We start from the raw sequence: 20,603 nt of genomic DNA on the forward strand, positions 1-20,603 counted from the left end.
TTTTTTTCTTTTTCTTTTTTGGTAACAAGAAGCTCTTATAGAGCCGATCCACTCCTACCAGACCTGAGTCACTTCCCAAGATGGTATCCCTCCATCCATGAAGATGGAGTGCCTGTGACCTAATGACTTTCTACTTCTCTGAGTCTTCAAGGTGCCACCACCTCAATGCTGCACACAGGGCCTGAGCTCTCAGCATACCCACAGGCATGTGGGAGACAACTCACACTCATATCATGGTGAGTTCCCACCCAGGACTGGACTCCAGTGGCCACTAACAGGAAGAGAAGGTAGTGCCGAGCGGCTTGTCCCAGCTGAGTTCTTGAGTTCAGCATGCCTTCTCCCAGGAAGCTTTCCCTGCTAGCTAAAGCCATCTCCTTTGTGGCCTTTCTGTGGCCTTCTTCCGTGTTTTCTAAAACCCTCGGACACAAACAGAAATCATTCCACGTATAATGCTTTGTCAGAAAGGTGTTTCTCAAACTGAGAAGATTACAGAACGCAGGACTCCTTACCGGAATCAGACCTGCACCCTGTAGCCAGCACTGGGGAAAACAGAGATCGATCCTGATCTCAGAGCTGGATCAGAGTAATGTCAGCCTTCGGCCCTGCTGGCACAGCAAATAAATCAGCATTTACGGCTAAGTCTGGGAGGCAGGCGTGTCTGGCTGTGTTTTCCAACCATTCCCACCACAATCCATAGTAAGAAATATCTTTCCTATGGCGATCCGGTGAGAAGACAGACACACACATATGTGAACAATTGAGGGCGAAACTTCAACAAAATAACTTCAGTCTTTACTTTGTGCAATCGAGGTACAATAAAAAAGGTATTGGTTCTCTGTTCCTAATACCTGGCACTGAACTCCTAAAACCCATGGAATTTCCTGTCTCTTGTCTCTTGTATGCTAATGAGGTGGCTCATGGCAGGCAGGCAGTTGGGGAGTGGATACCCTCAGGATGAGGACCAGTTGCCAGAAAAATCGACCACAGTGATTAGAGTGGGAACTTTCATCCCCACTCCCCAGCCTCCAGCGACTGGAGAGAGATTAAAGGCTGACCCCAGTCACTTCAGTGAGCGATTCAAGTCAGCGTACATGAACAATGAAACTGCTATTAGGAAATGTGGGAGAGTGACATCTGGGGGCACTTCAGGCTTCCTAAGCACAATGTGACTGGTTAGTTTTCTTGGACTTGGCCCAGACCAAGACATATCTGGTAGGAGGAAAACCTAATAGAGAAAATGCCTCCATCAGATTGGCACGTGGCTTTTCTGTGGGGGATAGTCTTGATTAATGATTGATGTGGGAGTGCCCCACCTACTGTCACGACTGGCCAGGTGGTCTTAGGTTGTAGAAGAAAAACCAGGCTGAGCAAGCCACAAAGGGAAAGTCAGTTAGCAGCGTTCTTTCATGGTATCTACTTGAGTTCCTGCACTGACGTTCTTCAGTGACAGATTGTGACAGGAAACAAAAACCAAATAACCCCTTTCCAACCCCAAGGTGCTTTTGGTCATGGTGTTTATCACAGAAATAGAAAGCAAACCAGGACACACACCATTGCCTAGAAGGGTGAATGACCCAGACTCTATAAGGACGGAGGTTAGGGAGCACCAGGTCCTTGCAGACTTCACCTGGGTACTTCCCCTGTCTGCTCATGTCTATTCTTATAATAACAGAGCTTTTCTGAGTCCTGTGCAACTCCCTGGCAAAGGAGTCATGGAGCCCCCTGATCTTGTAGTCTGCTGGGTAGAGGTGTGTGCGGCTTGCAGACCACATTTGTTGTTTGCACCTGAAGGAGAGGTGCCCTGTGGGGCTGACCTCTTAACCCTAGGGTCTGTACAGCTAGTGTCAGAATTGAACTGCATTGATAGACATCTATTTTGATCTGAGATTTGAATGACCGGTTGTGGGTGATATAAAACCAACATGGTATCTGAGTGAAATCCTAGCCGGGCGGTGGTGGCACACACCTTTAATCCCAGCACTTGGGAGGCAGAGGCAGGCGGATCTTTGTGAGTTCGAGGCCAGCCTGGTCTACAGAGCAAGATCCAGGAAAGGCGCAAAGCTACACAGAGAAACCCTGTCTCAAAAAACCAAAAAAAAGAAAGAGTGAAATCCTAGGTTTGTTCTATTTTTGGCTTACTAAAGTTGCTTTTAAAACAGTTTGTGACCCATGAAACTGATTTTCTAACTACTGTTACCAGTATTTAGCGTCCATCCCTGTGCCTCTGGCAGCTCTAACCAGCCAGGCTCAGCCTGTTCTCAACACACCTAAGAGACAGGTAATAGTGAACAATAGAAGATTCACTCAATGTGGTCACACTGGGAAGAGCAAGAAAGACATCCCATGGTCCTAAGTCTGCCTGTGGGATTCTGACGTGGCATTTGGGCTTAAATAGAAGGCAAGAGTTAGGGTCTAGAGGGGTGACTCAGTGAATAAGAGCACTTGCTGCTCCTGCAGAGGACCTGGGTTCAGTTCTCAGCACCCACATGGAGGCTCACAACCATCTATTACTCCAGGCCTAGGAGATCTGATGTCCTCTTCTGGTCTCTATTGTCAGTCACGTGCAGGCAAAACACTAACACACATAAAATAAAAATAGATTTTTTTTTCTTAAGAAGGCATGAGTGAGCATATTAGTAAGCTATCAAGGTGTGTCCGCCCCCCCACCACACACACACCAGTTGGCTCTGAGCTCCCTTCATGGTGGCCCAGCAAGCTCTCAGAATTGTGTGCAATCTCTCAGAGGCAAGTTCTTCCTCTGGCCAGCAATAGGGCTTCAGTTTTCCTCTTTACCCAGAATGGGATTCCTGGGAAAAGGTTAACTCTTTGGGGTCCATTACTTCAATAGTCTGATAACATGTCCCTTCATAATATTTTCTCCCTTGCCAGGACAGTTACACTGCTTGGCCACAATTCAGGCTTTGAAAAATGTTCCTTAAAGGAACAGAAACATTTTAAGACCAGCCACCTTACTACGTACTGTGCTTCTGCTATAATATCTAGTATAGAGGCATCACCGTTGTAAGCCGATGGGATATTATGAATGAATGGGTGATTCTTAGGATGGTCCACACTGGCTCAGTGCTCATTTTCATGACTCTGTCGAGACTATTCAGATCCAACCACAGACACTCATTTTGCAATGGGACTGTGGCTGGTTACACCCATCACAGCTACTTAACATCCTAGCTCAGCCTCACCTCACTTGAAGGTGTTTAGAGTACTTACATTAGCTTACAGCTGGACAAAGACATCCATCAGAAAGTCCATTTTCCAGTAAAGTGTTGAACATCTTCTGGAACCTTCTAAATATTCTATTGACAGTAAAAACAAACTGTATGTGGGATGTGAGTGTAAAGTCAAAGAAACTGCTAAGCTGAAACACCATTGCTAGTCGGGCGTTGTCTGTAGTAGGAATCTGTCTTCCACGGTCTGGCACCTCTTGGGCTATTAAGCTATTATCACTATAGGAACAATTTTAGGTGGGGTATGAGTTGTCAGAAAAGTAGGGGAAGTTTGCTTTTTGAGTCCATAATTGATCAAAGGGCATAAGACGCTTTTAGATGCTCCCTTCAAGGCGGGATGGCCAACTGGAGGAGATCCTCAGGTTCAAGATGTTTTTCTAAGAAAGACATGTGCAGGAGCAGCGCCCCTGCCCCAGTTCTTTCAATAATAGCTGCCTTCTATCTTTTAGATATTCCTCTATATGACCAACTAGGTGGAGATTCAGGGAATACCAGGTCTCATCTGCAACACATCCCACAGAGCGAATTAGCCCTGCACCTGGCTCCTGGCTCCTGGCTCCAATTCCATGTTAGTCCTCATTAGCTTCAGTTGGAGAAGGTAACATTTTCTGACCTTGTCCTAAAATTCCAAGGCTGAACCCTCTCTGAAGCCCATTGACCCTTCTGCACTAAATACACACAATAAATCGTTGCTGAATGATTAAACTGATACTACCAACCACAGTTTTGATTTGCGGCTGACCCTGACTAACCCGAAACATCCTGGCCTAAAAGGTTGCCAGGATTGTTTGACAAGGTCAACTTTACCCAAGACTGCTGGAGGACTGTTCCGTCACTGGGCTGTCTGAGTCTGTACACTCCAACCCAGCGTCACACACTACTACTCATAGGTTTCCTGAAGCACATGATGCATGCATGAAAAACCCCCTTACCCATCCTCCAAACGAGCTGTGTAAAGATGTGTTTCTTCCCTCTTTCAAAGGCTGGCTCTCCCATCTGATTTAAATTGATGTGACTGCTGCCTGCCTAGGAAAGGGTTAATGATGGAGCGTGAGGGTGGGGGTGGGGTCGTGGGTGGGGAGGGGAGTTCTGTTTACATGGCCTTGTTCTGTAAGAATCCAATGTCTCACAGAAGTTGGGCCCAATCAAAAACAACACAGGGGGCTGAGGAGGAAATGCTTTCTGGGCCCTTAAGTGCCCGTGTTCTGTGTTCCATGCTCCCTTCACCACAGTGAAAGGGGAGCAGGGAACTGGTGAGGGGAGCAGGGAACTGGTGAGGGGAGCAGGGAACCGGTGAGGGGAGCAGGGAACTGGTGAGGGGAGCAGGGAACTGGTGAGGGGAGCAGGGAACTGGTGAGGGGAGCAGGGAACTGTGCCACCGGGAGGCACATGTGCGGAGTGTATGGCCTGCGTAATAACAACAAACACCTTAATACATAATGGAAATCACATTTCTCTAATCATAGAACACACAGGCCCAGGATCGTACCATCAGTTGTCTAAATGTGATTACATGCTGGGCAAACACTTAGTCGGGATGATTATGTGCACAGTGACATCATTTCTCTGGGCTTGAGTCTCTTTCAGCTGGGCTTCATTCTCCAATGGCAGACTCCAAAAATGAACCCTTTCAAACTCTCCCCTCTGATCTTTTTGAGGGTATCTGACAAGGCACCATCTTTTCCCCAGGCAAAGAGGACCCCAAGGATGCGTGGGTGGGGCCATGGACAATAATCATTCCCTGAAGGGCTGGGGTTCATGAGGCATAGACAGAAGGTTTCTCTGGAGATGGCCCAGCTAGGAAGCTGGCTGAACTCAAGGCAAGTGGACTGCTGTAAGTTGCCCTGATACCCTATTGAAAAAATGGCCCAGGGCCGCAGTCCCTTTATTAACCCTGTAAATGCTGTTTTCCTAACCCCAGGTCTTCTCTGACTGTAGAAGCAGCAGGATTAGGACAGGGGGTCATGTCTTAAAATGAAGGCAGGACAAAGTAGACCTATGTGTGACAGTGGAAAGAAACATCTTTTCTTTTCTTTCTTTTTTCCCCTCCTTTTTAAAATTTAAAAAAAAAAAAAGTTAATTTGTGCCCCATATGCACTGGTAATTTACTGAGTCCAGTGGAGGAAAGTGCATTGGAATTTCTCACATGCATCCATTTCCACCTCTGAAGCAGCCGAGTCATGGGCAGTGGGGCAGTTATTATAATCCCTTCCCAACTTTCAAATGGTTTAATTGTCCATTCGATAAACAGATAAACATAACTGGGTATGGGGTTGACTGGGCGTCATATCTGTCTTTTGATTCTGAGCTCAATGAAAGTTCTTACCTGGCCTTACTGGCTGTTGGTTCACATATTTCCCTTCCACCAACAGTATCACCCCGAAATGCAGGAAATGTTCTTAACGATAAATAACACAATGAGCAGGAACAGCTCCACTCCAACCCGTTTGCGTTAAGCTTAGATGAGAGTGCCATGGCATTTGACAGTTCCTCCATATCTTCCCATGGATGATGGAGCACAGCAAGGAGGCAGGCAGCACTTCTGCCATGGTTCCAGTGACTTTCCTGAGAGTTCTTCAAAGATAACAACATCAGCATCACTGTGAGTTGCACAAATACGGAAGCCCAGGTCTCAGCTCAGACACCAGCTCTGACCCTATGGATCCTTAGGAGCCCCAAGTGCTTTACATCCGTGCTGGGGCTTTTAGCTTGTGTAGTGAGTTTGGGGTTCATAGGCAAGGATGGGCAGAAGAAAGTAAGCAGAACACACACATGCTCGAGAACACACACACACACACACACACACACACACACACACACACACACACACACACACGCTGGGGGGAAGGGGGGGTGGCTCGTGGTACTGGAGAAATTTGGTTGGAGACAGTGAACAGGAAAGTTTGGAACCAAGAAGGACTTGGATACAGCTGTCTGGAGACATCTGCTTTGTGGTCTCCAAGAAACAGAGGCAATATTGAATTTTGAAATGGGAGAGAATTTTGTATAATATCATTTGAGAAACCCTGGTGTGCTTCTGAAAAAGGATCAAACCAAGCTCACCAGCTCTGTACAGTGATCTGCCAAGTGGGCTGGGTGCTGGAAGAACCCAAGATTGCTTATGTCTTCCATTTAGGCCTGCACTCCTTCCCCTTCTGGGTATCTGTAATCCAGTCTGGGTGTGAGACTTACAGCTTCCAGGGTGAAGAATCAGCACTTCTCCCCCTCCATGAGGCTGTGCTAGGCTGTCTGTCTCTGGACACTCAGGATTTATGCCACCAAGTTCAATTCCTTTTCTGGCAAATCTGACACCATCACCCTGCTCCTCCCTGCCTGAGTCTTTGCTTGGCTGGAGCTGCCACATGTCAGACAGCCCCACATTCTGTGGCTTCAGCATCCAGGCAAGTGTCCATGAAGAAGGCAAGCGTAACCACCTAGACGTGGCGTGAACACAGCGCCTGCATGCTGTTGTGGGCGAGTATGCTGAGTGATTTGCAACGACTCTTCTGGGAGTTGGTTGTCAAATTTTTGGTGTGTTCAGGAAATGTCTGCCACATTTTACATCAACATTTTCAAACTGCAAGTGAGTGAAGTGTTGAATGGTAACAATGAGGAATGGATGGCTCTCAGCAGCCACTGGGAACTGGCCAAAGTAACACAGAGTAACTTGTTTTTCACACACACACACACACACACACACACACACACACACACACACACACACACACACACAAAGACTTTGGCATGGGACAGATATTCTTGAGACTTTGCTTCAAATATAAACTCCATCCTGATGTCCTGTGCAGTTTTTATATAGGATACAGGAGGAAAGGGTATGATTCCTTTTGGCTATCTACTGTCACTTATACTTAGAGACTGGGAATGGTCAACATCAATCAAAGCATAGGTATTTAACGAAGTTTCAAGATACTCTGTCTCTCATGTGCTTCAAAGTTTCTATATTACCATCACCTCAACTCCTCGGGATTCTAATTTAACTTCTAACCGGAAGCACTCCCTTCTGGCTGGGATGAGCATCCTCTCCTGCCTTCTGCTGCATCCCGGCCTTCATCAGGGCAAGCATGGGCCAGCAGTGAGGTCCCCAACCCGGTTGCAGAAGAGGAACATGAGCTGAGGAAGGATGTGACCCCAGAGCTCTGTGTTCCCAAAGCTTGTTCATGTTTCAATGCTTGTGGGTCTCTGACTAAAATCTCTAGAGCCACAGGAGACACATCTCCTGGGAACTTGTTCAACTCAGGCCCCACTTCAGAATGACAGAAACAGCCACTCTGGGGAGTGGACACAAGATTATTCATGTGGATCCCAAGCCTCACACATGATAGGCAAGTATCCCACTCCTGAGCTGTATCCACAATCAACCCTCCAGGCATGGATACCACTGCATTGTCAAGTATAAGAAGCATTTTTTCCTTTAAAAAATGTTTTTTTATATTATGTGCATATGTATGCTTCTGTGAATGTGTGTGCTCAGGTGTCAAAAGAGATCAGAGAGGGCACTGGGTCCTCGGAATCTAGAGTTGCAGACAGTATGAACCACTTAATTTGAGTGTTGGAACCAAACCTGGGTCCCTTGTGAGACTAGCAAGTGTTCTTAACCCCTGAGTAGTCTCTCCAGCCACTAAGAATCTGGTGGTGTGTCCTGTGATATCAGCCACCAGACTGTAAGCTCCCAAGCGTAGATCTTGCTCCTCTGAGTGGGACATTGCTGTGGAGACACAGCAGTGATAACACACACACACACACACACACACACACACACACACACACACACACACCTCTCTCAGTTTCTGTTGAGATGACTGGATCTGTCCCCTAGGGAACAAGTTCAGGTAGGAAAAAAAAAATCTCATGTTGGGGGAAATCAGGACTGGTGGACATCTCCACACTGCCCCCTTCCCCTGTCCTCAGGTCTCAGTGGTCACAGCATATGGAACTTTCTAGAAAACCCCATTTGTGGATGAATCATTCTCATTGACATAGTCTTATCCGTTCTGCACCCAGACAAATAGCTATTGGCATGATCCAGTGTTACAGCTGGGAACACTGAGGCCCAGAGCAGGAGTGACACTGATTCTGTGTAGCAGGATCACCTTGACCAAGTGACCTGACTTCAGGACACTGTCCTAAAGTCCAACCCATAGACACTCAACACTTGTCCCCACTCGTGTTTACCCAACTCCAAGGAAACAGAAACTTGATTCTCACTGAGGGAGTGAAGGCCCTCAACTGCCCTTTGACCTCAAAGGATGCTCGTGTGGGATGCATGGGACGCTACCTCCAGGTTTCAGGAAGAGTCTTCCCTGCCTGAACCCTCTTCCTGGGCATGCAGATGCAAGCCTGCTTGGTGCTCTGTGACTGTGGAATAAGAAAGGGCTCTGTAGACACTATGGGGGAATGACATGCAGGTTCACTCACATCCCAGCCCTGACGATCTGTAGGTCGCTCTGTGGAAGTCTGGGCTCCCCCACCTGAACAGCCTGGTCTCCTCCCTCTGGCCCATCCATCCCTCCTCAAGCACCAAAGCCCTTTCCAAAATGTCTTCACCTTTCATGTGACACCAACACTCAAATCCCCCATTCCAAATAAATGAGCGAGAAACCCCTTTCCGCCAGGTTTTGCTGGTGCCCCGGCAAACTCAAAGCCAGGATAAAATTTCCAGGCAGGCGCATGTGTGTGTAATTACTTCCTGCGAGGAAGACTCTGGAGCCCACTCCAAATGAGGTGCTAATGATGAGCGCCATGGGGTTGTAACTGTGGGAAGGCCCATCTGGACGGACTGCATCATACTGCTTTTCATATGGATGTTGGCCCTGGGTGTAGGCCATCCTCCTGATGTGCAGGAGCATCCTGCTATAGCAAAAACAAACAGAAGCCACCAGGCAGCATTCCTCTGCTGAGGACTGGACCCTGCTGGCTCCCTATGGTATCCCTCTGTCCTATCCAGGGAGGAGATACTTACAGAACTTGAGGCCTCCTTGGAGGATGCTGGCATTGGGCTGAATTTCTCCAGTGAACCACAAGGAGACAGAATACCTGGATGTTATCTGAAAGGCAGATTTGTGTGAAATTCTCTTTCACAATGTTCTGGAAGATGGATGAATAGTGTGGTTTTCTGTTTTTTTTTTCCCTTGTAAAATAGGCTTAATAATACCCCTCTAATCTCATTCCATTCTCCTAAAAGCTCTCAGAGGGCATGTTTCACATCTGTGGAGCAGAGACTTAAAGAGTCTGTAGTGAGAATGTATGTACAGCTACCTCATTTTGTGGACAAGGAGAGAGCAAGCAGCTCAGAGAGGCAATGCCTTGAGACACAGTCACTGTGCAGGGGATGAAGAAGGACCTAGAGCTCATACATTAAGGGAGATAGTCCTTAGATCCAAGTTCAGTTGGGAGAGAACTTGGGTCTTCCTAATATTTCTCTTTACAAAAGAGTCTTCTTAGCAGAGAGCTCTGATCTAGCAGGGTTAGAGCCCTGGCATTCACCAGTGACATAGGCATTCGACCCACCTGCTCCAGCTCTCTCAGATGCCTTCAAACAAACCATCTTGTTGTCTAGAGGTTTGCCCTCTAGGATCCCAGCAAGCCATGCCAAACACCATAGTTTCTCTATGAGGAAGCCAGTGTCCGGCATTCAGTCATTGGGAGTCAAATTGACAGCACTGAAATAAAATTCTAATTTATTCTGATTATGTTTTATGCTGTCTTTACTTCATAAACATGAAGTCATGCTTTGGATTGGCTTTAGCTCTTGGCAGGTTATTATGTTAAATCTTAATTCTGGATGATGGAGCCAGAAGCTAGATGGAGGCTTCATGGATGGCGCTGATGTCCTCATAAGAAGAACCCTTGAACCAGGAAACAAGACCACATGGGACATCAAATCTGTCATTCTGTTAGACTTCCAGTTCTGACTTCTGTGAGGTATATTGCTTATAAGCCATCCAGTCTCCAGCATTTTGTTATAGTATCCCAATAGACTAAGACAAACAGGACACTTAACTATAGAAGAAAGGGTTCTGTAAGAGCTTTCTGATAGTCAAGACCATCTATCTGTGCTCCTGGAATTTAACTGTAAGAAAAGCTATGGTTTGGTTGCTGAAGCCAAAAGTATGATCACTGCTTTAGATTAGGAATTCGTTTCAGACAAGTGACTTGACATAAGTTCCCTTTATCTTGTTAAAAGGCAGAAGATGACTTCTGGAATGTTTACAGCATGAGGTTAATGGGAGATGTTAGTGTTTTCTAAATGCTCTCAAGAAAGATGCTGTGTTCATTGGCATACATCTATATTCTAAGGAGGGATTTGGCTGTAGAGCATCGTGCTGAACACAAGTGAATATGTTTCATTAAGACTGTAGCTCCGTCTTTTAATTACCTTCTTGTTCCTGTCTTTGGTGAAATATTAATTATTTTTTAATCATCGCCGGGAATGTGCTGTAAGGAGAAGCAGCTGGACTCATCTACCCATAGCTTCATTATACAGATAGGTGTTGTAATAATTAACTTAATTAGCTTGTCACTGCTTGCATAAAATACGACTGTATTTGGAGAACAGATATTGCTTTGCTGATCCAAGGTTAATTAAAAAGTAGAATGTACAGGGGGTCAGGTTAAGTAGGGTTGGTGGTAACCTGGTATCTGACTGGCCTGATGAAGAATGTCTCTTTTTTGGATCAGAACCTGGAACCAGCACAGAAGAGTTCAAAGTGCCCGGGGGTGTTCATATCAAGAAGATATGGAAGGCTACCATCACCAAAACCAAATCTCACCTGTGGTGATTGCCTCTCTTTCTACACCAAGGGTTCTTATTCTGGACCCCTGGATGGAGCCCCAGCTCTACTCACAGTGGAGTGGGCAGTAAATGAAACACTTTTATCAAATGGTTCTTTGTTATTGTGTGAGGTCTGGATATGTCTGCATGAAAGCTGATAGAGCAGGGGAAGAATGTAGCTATCAGGAACTGAGTACTTTCTATGCGCCTGGAATGGCGATTGGAGATTCACACATAACTCATGAACATCCCTACAGTCTACATAGCAAGTAGGACTATCCCCATATTAGAGTTCTAGAACAGCTTCTAGAGAGATTCAATAATTTGGCCAAGGTTATATGGCTAATTAGGAGTAGAACCATGATTTCACACACAGATTTTGGCTGCAGGAGATAACTCTTAACTTCTGATCTTCCTTCATAAATGTGTTCAAATGGAACATTACTATACCATCATAGTCAGGAAATAAATAATGTTATTCCTGGGGAGAGAAACATTTTAAAATGCAGTTACTCTGCAAGCAGAAGAATCTGCCCTCCCTATAACCAACAAACATATTAAACCAGAAGATTCGTTTCATAATAATAACACCAAGGAACCAGGCTGGGTCTGGAAGAATTGTTTTGCTCATTCCTTGTCAATATGTGGGTGTGTTTAATGTTTATAGCTGTTTTTGTTTTTGTTTGTAATTATGCGGTGGGCCATTAAGGGTTGATTTGATTCCATAATCATTCACATCTTCTAACAACTCATTTGGAAGAATAAATGTTCTGCACACAGGTTTGGACACTTGGAGATAAGAGCGCACCATAGCCTCTGCAGCTGGTTCACTGAACGAGGGTTCAGATGATTGGAAAACAGTGGAGATCTCAAGCTGAGGTGCTTACAAAATGAGGCAGGATGTTGTTAGCATTGGCCCCAAAAGACTGACTGTGCTGTTTGGTGGTTGGCAGGGATGTCAAATCATTCAAATGCTACCTGCATTATGGACTGAGACGCACTAGGCTTGACCTAGAAGATGTGTCTATGTTTCTGGGAAAATGGTCTAAAATCATTTGCTCTGATTCCTTCTGGGCCCCTGGGCCTGAGCTGCCAGGATGGTTTGTGCCTCTGGACTGGGGTGGCTGAAATTTATCTTAACTTTAGCTATTTGCTCAATGCTGCTATTGTATTTCTCTGAACTGCTGTTCATTTGCCTGAGAGTGGTGTGTGGTTTTGAGTGGGCGGTACTGATGCGGTTTGTTGGACAGGATGCTGAATGGAGGACACGAGCTTGGGAAGGAGGAAAATAAGACCTGTTAGAACATGTCAGTTAACATGACTGCGGCTGTGAATCACAGGCCACATGTTGCTACTATTTGGGTAAATATTTGTCCTTTTGTTAAGATTATGGGAAGCAAAAGGTGGGGAATTAAATATAAATATGGGAAGCCATTATGGAATTTTAAGTCCAGAGATGAAAAGATAAAATACAACAGCACACAGTAGCTCCCCTCCCCACCAAGGACACATTCCACCCCTCAGGGATTTGAGATAGTGTGGTTTGTACCCAACCCTGCACTCTCCTATACAGGGCAACATTTAGCTTATAAATTAGACATAGTAAGAGACGAATAACCACAACTGAGTATAAAATATGACAATCCAACAACATACTCTAATGAAAGTTATGTGGCTGCATCCTCTCTTTCTCCAGCTGTCTTACTGAAGTATGCTGTACTTGTAGATCATGTGTGGTGGGTAACTGAAACCACACAAAGTGAAACAGTGGACAAAGGCATGGGTGGTTGGGACTGGCATCCACAGTATGCTACTCCTCAGTGAAGAGGTGCTGAATGAAGAGAAGCCTGTGCTAGGACCCTGAGCACCAAACAGCGAGAGTGTTCTGGTTTTAGTGATTTCTTTCCTGGAGCTGATAGGAGAGGGAAGATGACAGGGAACATCTTCACTCTGGCAGAGAGGTAGCCTGGAGGGATGCCATTGGGAAATTGAAAGGTTAGCAAAGTGTGGTACATCCAGGCCCTCATATACTACTCACCAGTGTGTGTGTGTGTGTGTGTGTGTGTGTGTGTGTGTGTGTGTGTGTGTGTGTGTGTGTGTGTGTATGTGGGGTTGTTGTTGTTATTGTTTATGTAAATGACATTGGGTTTGAAAGGTGTTAAGAAACAGGTCTTAAAAGAAGTATACTATAGAAACCCTTTTCGGTGATATCTGAGAGGCAAAACTATTATATGACACCAGAGAGATGAGTGGCTGCCAGTGGTAAGGTTGAGATGAAAGGGGACTCAGAGAACAGAATGAGGGAGATGATGCAATTATTCTGTGTTACCTATAATTATCATTCATGCTTAGATGAAAAACAAATCTGGAGATCCATTGCTGTTCCTTTAGCTAACTAATTTCCTTCTTTCTATTCTGATACTAGTCTAAAATAGTATCCCAAAGGTCTACCATTTTTCCGTTCCATTAAATTACTCTTGTATTATTTTGTGCCTGGGTGTTCTTCAGGGTTTGGCATGAACAATGAATCCAGAAGGGCTAGAAGGTGTACTTATGGCTTGAGAGAAGGCAAATCTCTGCTTTTGGAGCCCCAGGATGGCTGGGAGGTGGGGCCAATGTTAGAAATACATTCCTTTGAAGTCAGGGCTTACAGTCATCCAGCCTCTCCTTAAACCATGCTTCCATTCTAGAACAAGGACCATAAGGACTGAGGCTAGAACATGTTTGTTTGAGTGGGGACTTTTGCTTCCTTATGGGATGGGTGCTTATTCAAGTGCCAGGCACAAACATGCAGGAGGCTAGGGTGATGCTGAACTCAAGAGTGTGGAGTCAACTCCTCAGGTAGACCCGGTACAACCTAGCTCTGTTTCACCACCAGTCAGGAGTGAGTTGATGTTCCCATGCATGCTGCTTCCTGCCTCAAGCTGGTTAGAAGACAACCCCATACACTGGTCCTCACCATCCACCTTGTCTGAGCCAGAGTCTATTTGATGGTTTTCCCTTGTATATGCTAGACAAGCTGTCCTACGAGCTTTTGGGAATTCTCCTATCTCCGTCTTCAATTTCCCTGTAAGAGCACTGTGACTACTGATGTTAATGTTACACACCTGAATTTTATGTGGGTTCTGGGGATTTGAACTCAGGATTTCAGACTTGCTCAGCAAGAGCTTTTATCCACTGAGCCATCTCCCCATCCTTCACATAGTTTCTTCTTTCCCTCTCTCCTTCCTTCCCTCCCTCCCTCCCTTTCTCCTTCTCTCTCCCTTCCTTCTTCCATTCCCTTTTAAAAATTTTCCCTTTTATTTATTTATTTTGCAGTACCAGTGTTCTAATCATGGTGTATACTAGGCAAGTACTATACCACTGAACTACATCTCTAAACCTCCTTTTGTTTACTTTTGGAGACTTGGTATCACTATGTAGTCCATCCTGGACTTAAAACTCAAAAATCTGAGGCCGGGCGGTGGTGGCGCACGCCTTTAATCCCAGCACTCGGGAGGCAGAGCCAGGCGGATCTCTGTGAGTTCGAGGCCAGCCTGGGCTACCAAGTGAGTTCCAGGAGAGGCGCAAAGCTACACAGAGAAACCCTGTCTCCAAAAACAAAAAAAAAAAAAAAAAAAAAAAAAAAAAATCTGACTATGTCTGCCCCTCAAGGTGTGTGCCTCCATGTTTATTTCCCCTTCTTCTTAGCTCAAATACAGTTTAAGTTCTGCCTCTTTGTGGCTTGGGCTCATGGCTACAGGCAGGCCAGCACAGCCATCATTGTGAACTACTCACTTCCTCATGCACAGAATCTGGCCCAGTGCATGTTTCTGGGTTCACTCACATCTCTAGCTACTGGCTCTCCTTAACTCTAGTGCCTGCTCCCTATCTAGTTAACTGTAAGGAAAGTCCTCGGGCCTCTATTCTGCTCCATCTTTATGTAGATCTCATGTAGAAGGGGTATAGGTGTGGAGGCACCATGGGGATCCTGGGTAGTGTAACATTCTACAATTAGCAAGTAAGATATAGCACAACCAGTGATACATTTGTTTCAGAGACAATGCATACATCACGTGAAAGCCACTCCTTGCAGACTAGTAAGCTTACTCTATCTCAGATGTTGAATGCTGACAGGAGACAGGAGACAAAGGTCAGAGCCAGAGGTTGCATGGAGTTTTGGTTTGTGTCTGCTCCTCGTGTCTCCAGAGGCATATGGGGGCTGATGGAGATGAGCCCAAGTGGGCACCTTCATGAAAAAACTGCTCTACAGAAGGGGAAACTGGGTTTCGAGGAGTCACCTCTCTTTTACTACAGTTGGGGGAGATGGCGTGCCCTCCCTCTAGGTTGTTTACTGCAAGGACATTTAAAAATTGGCCCAGTAAAGAAGCATGGGGACCTTGCATATAAGGACACTGTGGGTCTACGGTAGGGATAGATTGCCTTTCCAATAATAGATTCTTGGGATTGTAATGAGCACACAGACAAGTCCCTCTTTTTACCAACTCTAGCTAAAAACTACAATAAGTTTATAAAGCTAAAGATATCTCATTTCTTCTAAACTTCCACTCAAACAAAAATGAGCTGGTTAGTTTTAATCTGCAGTTGCTACCCATAACCATGGAATGGCATATGGTCAAAGGCCAAATTTATTTGGGGGAAGGCTTTCCCCTTCCCAGCAGAATGCAGAAGCCAAGAGACAAGGCAGAGGGGTACAATGATATGTAATTGGGTGACAGCTAATGGGACAGCTTTGCTGTGGGGAGTCATTGCTCAGTAAACACATCTCTGAGCACAGTGAACTCTATTTTCAAACCTAACTTTGATCTCCTCAAAAGGCACCAGGCAAATCTACCTCTCACCACTGTAAGGAACCTGAAAAATGACTTTGGGCCGCTTCCACCTTGTGGTCAATCCACGGTGCTTTTCTTTGGAGTGGTTTATAGGCATGTTACAGAATTACTGTGTGATATGGAGTACAGAAATGTGCCATCCTATGCTGAAAGATAGTCTATCTTTGGCAGGGGCAGGTTCTCAAAGACACATATAGAATTGTACTGATGGCAACAGCTTACCTCACTGCATGTTTATTCTGTACCAGGTGGTGTGCTAAAGTTGACTGATTTGGGCAGCTCCATGAAGGTGATAAATGTACCACCCATGTTATAAAGTTGGGAGAACTGACATTTACAGAGGCTAAACAATTCTTCAGGGTTACATAGCCAGGGACTGATGAGACAAGGTTGGGACTCAGGGTCAAACAAACCAAGTTCTTCATCTTTTTCTTCATGCAGTTGTGGTGATTTGAATGGAAATGACCCCCATAGGCTCACAGGGAGTAGCACCATTAGGAGGTATGGCCTTGTTAGGGTATTCCATTGTTGGAGGAATTGTGTCACTAGGAGTGGGCTTTGAAGTTTCAAATGCTCCAGCCAAACCCAGTATCTCTTTCCCTCTCAGTTCCTGCTGTGTGAGCATCCAGATGTAGAACTCTAAGCTACTTCTCCAGCACCAAGTCTGCCTGCATGCCACCATGCTTCCTGCCATGACAATAATGGACTAAACCTCTGAACTATAAGCCAGACCCAATTAAATGTTTGCTTCATAAGGGTTTCTGTGGTCATGGTGTCTCTTTACAGCAATAGAAACCTTAATTGAGACATGCCATCTTGAAACCTGGGATGTCTCAAACAGCCTTAGACTTTCCCAGTTTCTGTGGAGTGGAGCAAATTTGTGTTGGGAAGACCCTTGTGTTGGGGGTCAGGTGATGGAGAAGTAAGATCCTTAATTACAGAATCCCAACTTAAAGTGAGGGAGAGCTTCCCCGACTCCTGGGAAACTAACATTGGCTCTACCTACTTTACGGGGCTATCAAGACATTCAAAGGTTTGTGGACGTGCTCTGTAAACTATAACTTACCATTATTGTTCTCAACTATTAAAAACCATAGAGTGTGGCTTGGGATTTGTTCCTGAAAACAACAGACCTTAACTTCTAAGGGCCAGATGGCTTTCTGTTGGCCTGAGCTGTGGCTTGAGTACTCACACTGAAATCTGATTGTGATTGGGCAGTGTTGGGTGGTGAGACCTAGTGGAGGTAGCTGGGTCATGAAGATGGATCTTATAAAAATGAATTAATCTCTTTCTTTCAGGAATGGGTCTTGGGTCTTAAAGGACTAGATAAACTCCTGTGAAGGAGAACAGATAGGAAGTTGAGTGTTGCCTTCTCCACATTCACTCTTGTGCCCACTCCTGCACTGTGAGTTGAGGCAGACAAATCCTTTACCTGAAGCCAAGCAGATGCTTACTTATGTCACACTCGGGGATGTCCCAACCTCCAGAACCATGAACCCAAAGCATCCTCTTTCTTTAGAAATTATGTAGTCTCAGATGTCCCAGTATAGTAACAGACCATGCCTCGAGACAGTGTGTCAGATCGGGTCAACAACTGTCCTGAGGTAAGAAAGATGGGAGGACCCGTTGGGCAGGAAAGAGGGTGCTTGTACACAGTACTGAGGGGAAGGGAGAAGCACTGAGTCCAGGCCTGATTTATTCTGTGCTGGTCATGACTTAAGGCATGAGCTGTGGAGGAGGACAAAAAGAGTATGGTACGATGGGCTTCATATGTGGTGGAGGAACTCACAGACATGGGCTGCCAGAAGAACTCTGTTGAGGGGATTCCTGCTACCACAAGGAGCTCTAAAACACCTTGAAGCAACCACAGTGTGAGCATTAACCCCCACCTCCAGCAGCTTGGATAATCTTTCATCCTTGAGGCATGCCTAGCCCTGGCTCCTGGGATGGAGAACTGGGCTGGGAGCCATACAAAGGAGCAAATCTCCTGGACTGGGACACAGCATGCGATGAAAAGCTTTGACCGAGGATGAGAGAAGGAGTCCTGGACGGGAGCATGTGCGGCTGAACCCACATGCCTAACTCACAGCATCTTCTATTGAAACCAGGCCTCCTGCCTGTCATTCACACACGTTCTTACTCCCGGCCCATCAGTTAAGAAAACTGTTATGAAAATAACATTGAGCAATGCTGGAGGCTGTGACTCTGGAGAAGTCATCCTTGCTGTGCTGAGATGTTGGACCATGACATCTGGTATGGTTCTTGGGAAGAATGTGGGGCTCCAATTAAATTCGACTCGGTCTGGGTGGTCAGGTAAAACCATAGGGGACACATGGGACAGGCCCAGAGTTTTCACAACATTCTGCACAAAGAAAGTCTCCAAATAAATTTGTAGCGCGTTATGATCACATCTAAAAAAAATAACAACCCATATTTAAACAAATTTTTTAAATTAAGTAACTATAGACTCGCTGAATAGGAACAGTCAATGGTTACAATTTTGCGATATATTTCCCAGCATTATTCTTATGCATTTATATAGAGACCACAATTGGCTCTGGTGCTAAATCTCCACAGTTTATTATGATAGCTGTACTGGCTAGTTTTATGTCAACTTGACACAAGCTTAGTCATCTGAGAGGAGGGAACCACAATTAAGAAAATACCTCCATGAGATGGGGCTGTAGGTAATCTATAGGGACATTTTTTTTAACTGACTGATGTGGGAGAGCCCTACTCACTGTGGGCAGTGCCATCCCTGGACAGGTGGTTATGGTTGTATAAGAAAACAGGCCAAGCAAGCCAGGAGGAGCAAGCCACTAAGCAGCACCCCTCCATGGTCTCTGCATAGCTCCTGCCTCCAGGTTCCTGCATGTTTGAATATCATGTCTTGACTTCCTTTGATAATGAACTGTGATGTAGAAACACAAGCCAAATAAACCCTTTCCTTCCCAACTTGCTTTTGGTCATGAAGGTTCATCATAGCAATAGTAATCCTAAGTAAGACAATGGCCAATAGCTAGAAATAGCCATTCAAAATAAAGTTAGTGTCTTAGGGTTTTATGGCTGTGAAGAGACACCATGACCACTGCAAATCTTACAAAGGAAAGTGAGTTTAATTGGAACTCAAAGCTCAGAGGTTTAATCCAATATCCTTATGGTGGGAAAGCATGGTGGCATGCCGCAGACATGGTTCTGGAGAGGAGCTGAGAGTTCTACATCTTGATCTGCAGGCAGCAGGAAGTGAACTGTCTCACTGGGCATGACTTGAGCCTATATGAGACCTCAAAGCCCACCTTCACAATGACATACTTCCTTCAACAAGGCCACACCTACTCCAACAAGTCCACACCTCCTAATAGTGCCACTCCCTATTCAAACATGAGTCTATGGGGGCCATATCTAGTCAAACCACCACAGTTAGCAAAAATAATTTAAGAAATCCAGCCCCTCAGTTGCACCAGCCCCGCTTCAGATGCTCATAATTAGAATTGTCTCTTGGGAAGTAGAGTACTACTGACAGACGGCACATGCTATGACTTGAACATGAGCAATGGCCCACAGACATCTCTCTGTGAGAACCTGGTCTCAGCAGGGGCTACTGGGAAGTGTTGTATGCCTGTAAGTGGTGGTGCTTCATGGGAAGGCTTTAAGTTATTGGGGACTGTGGCCCCCAAAAGGACTAGAGATTCCCCTCCCTCCTTGACTTCTCCTGGTTTGCCATGTGAATGTGTGGTACTCAGTGCCGAAACCATGATGTACTTACTGCCCTCACCAAGATAGGCTTGCCAGTCTTAGGTCAGCGAGCCTCATCAACCCTTTCTCATCTCAGAAGTAACCTGTCTCCGACACAAATCAGACGAATACACCACAGTGGCTGTAATCCTGCTTTAAAGTACTGGTTATGGACTACCTTCTGTGTCAAAATGTGTGACCACGGAGCACCATTCACGTGGGGTTCAGTATCTAAAATCACTTCTCGAAGCCAGGGCTCTAAAGCTGGACGTTCAAACTACTTACATATTGTCATCAGATAACAAGTGCTCTGCAAACTACTTTACAATACCAATTGGTTAGACCTTACTTCTCGGGCAGGTTGCAGTTTCTTAAAGTTGTTTTTATACCTGGTACAAAGTATCCTCTGGCCTCTTGGGTAGTCAAGGCAGTGTTATCTCAAAGGTGTTTGCTTTGCAATTCCTCTTCTGTTTTGGTTCTGTCTTTGTTTGAGACGGGAACTCCTTTTGTAGTCCAAGCGGCCCCCGAACTCATGATTCCCCTGTCTCCATCATGCCTGCTCATGTTCTTAGATTTCTCCTGGAATTTCTAACTTACTGTATTTCTTTCTTTCTTTTTTTGGGGGGCCGGGAGGTGGGTAAACTTTTTCTTTTTTCTTTCTTTTATTTTTTTAAAACATACTTTTTAAATTGATTCTTTGGGAATTTCACATCATGCACCCCAATTCCACTCTTTTCTCAGTTCTTCCATATCTGCCCTCTACCCTTGTAATCCCCCCCAAAAAAAATAAAAAATAAAAATGAAAACAAAACACAATATCTTGCCAACCCCTCTGGGTGACAACCTGCTCCTCTATCAATTGCTGCCTTCTCTCATACCAGCCACAGCTGTTGCATGTCCAGTTCAGCCACACATGGACCACTCAGCCTCTTCATTTTTCCCGCCTCTCCATCACATGTTCAGTCATAAAGGCACTGGAAGCTGCAGTGTGTCATGCAG

The sequence above is a fragment of the Peromyscus californicus genome, unplaced genomic scaffold (genome assembly GCF_007827085.1).
Source record: "Peromyscus californicus insignis strain IS unplaced genomic scaffold, ASM782708v3 Scaffold_3__1_contigs__length_106647218, whole genome shotgun sequence".
Taxonomy (NCBI): Eukaryota; Metazoa; Chordata; class Mammalia; order Rodentia; family Cricetidae; genus Peromyscus; species Peromyscus californicus.